Consider the following 1928-nt stretch of genomic DNA (forward strand, 5'->3'; position numbering starts at 1 on the left):
AAATCAATTTTTTTTTTCAAGTTTTCAAAGTTTTTCAAAATCAAATCTTTTTCAAATCATATCTTTTCAATCAAATGTTTTCAAAATCAATTTCTTTCCTTTTTCAAAGATACTTGCTAACAAATTAATGATTTGATTGAACATTTCAAGTATGTTGCCTTTTCTGTTGAGAAAGGTTTAATGTTTGAATCATATCTTTTCTTGTTAGGCAAGTCATTAATTTTTAAAAATCAAATCTTTTTAAATTGTTTTCAAATCATATCTTTTCAATCATATCTTTTTAAAAGCATAATTTTTTTTATCATATCTTTTTAATCACATCTTTTTCAAAATAGTTTTCAATCATATCTTTTTGATTTCTAATTTCAAAATCTTTTTCACTTGATTTCTTTTCCACTTTTAGTTTTCGAAAATTATCAACCAATTTTTCAAAATGTTTTTAAAATCTTTTTAATTAATTTTCGAAAATTTCTTCCTCTCTTCTCACATCCTTCTATTTATGGAGTACCACTCCTCCTCAATGCACAATTCGAACTATATCCCACTAAGTTCGAATTCTCTACTTCTTCCTTCTAATTTTCTGTTCCTCTGACACCTCAAGGAATCTCTATACTGTGACATAGAGGATTCCATATTTTCTTGTTCTCTTCTCTTTCATATGAGCAGGAACAAAGACAAAGGCATTCTTGTTGAAGCTGACCCTGAACCTGAAAGGACCTTGAAGCGAAAGCTAAGAGAAGCTAAGGCACAACTCTCTGTAGAGGACCTAACAGAAATCTTCAAAGAAGAAGAACCCATGGCAGCCGAAAACAACAACAATGCAAGGAAGGTGCTAGGTGACTTTACTGCACCTACTCCCGACTTCTATGGGAGAAGCATCTCTATCCCTGCCATTGGAGCAAACAACTTTGAGCTTAAGCCTCAATTAGTTTATCTAATGCAACAGAATTGCAAGTTCCATGGACTTCCACTGGAAGATCCTCATCAGTTCTTAGCTGAATTCTTGCAAATCTGTGACACTGTCAAGACTAATGGGGTTGACCCTGAGGTCTACAGACTTATGCTATTCCCTTTTGCTGTAAGAGACAGAGCTAGGATATGGTTGGACTCACAACCTAAAGAAAGCCTGGACTCATGGGAAAAGCTAGTCAATGCCTTCTTGGCAAAGTTCTTTCCACCTCAAAAATTGAGTAAGCTTAGAGTGGAAGTCCAAACCTTCAGACAGAAGGATGGAGAATCCCTCTATGAAGCTTGGGAAAGATACAAACAATTGATCAGAAAGTGTCCCTCAGACATGCTTTCTGAATAGAGCATTATAGGTATTTTCTATGATGGTCTCTCTGAACTATCCAAGATGTCTTTCGATAGCTCTACTGGAGGATCTCTTCATCTGAAGAAGACGCCTACAGAAGCTCAAGAACTAATTGAAATGGTTGCAAATAACCAATTCATGTACACTTCTGAAAGGAATCCTGTGAACAATGGGACAAGTCAGAAGAAAGGAGTTCTTGAGATTGATACTCTGAATGCCATTCTGGCTCAAAACAAGATATTGACTCAACAAGTCAATTTGATTTCTCAAAGTCTGTCTGGAATGCAAAATGCACCAAGCAGTACTAAGGATGCTTCATCTGAAGAAGAAGCCTATGATCCTGAGAACCCTTCAATGGAAGAGGTGAATTACCTAGGAGAACCCTATGGAAACACCTATAACTCTTCATGGAGAAATCACCCAAATTTCTCATGGAAGAATCAAGAGAGACCTCAACAAGGTTTCAACAACAATAATGGTGGAAGAAACAGGTTTAGCAATAGCAAGCCTTTTCCATCATCTTCTCAGCAACAGACAAAGAATTCTAAGCAGAACCCCTCTGACTTAGCAACCATGGTCTCTGATTTAATCAAAACCACTCAAAGTTTCATGACTG

The 1928-nt window shown here is 36.0% G+C and overlaps 1 non-coding gene across 1 annotated transcript; it reads right to left on the reverse strand.

Moving 5' to 3' along the window:
• Positions 1-1192: 1192 nt before the first annotated feature.
• Positions 1193-1300, reverse strand: LOC130978467 (small nucleolar RNA R71). The gene has a single exon (XR_009086109.1). It is a non-coding gene; the product is annotated as a small nucleolar RNA R71 (small nucleolar RNA).
• Between the last annotated feature and the right edge of the window lie 628 nt (positions 1301-1928).

Source organism: Arachis stenosperma, chromosome 4, assembly GCF_014773155.1.
Source record: "Arachis stenosperma cultivar V10309 chromosome 4, arast.V10309.gnm1.PFL2, whole genome shotgun sequence".
Lineage (NCBI taxonomy): Eukaryota > Viridiplantae > Streptophyta > Magnoliopsida > Fabales > Fabaceae > Arachis > Arachis stenosperma.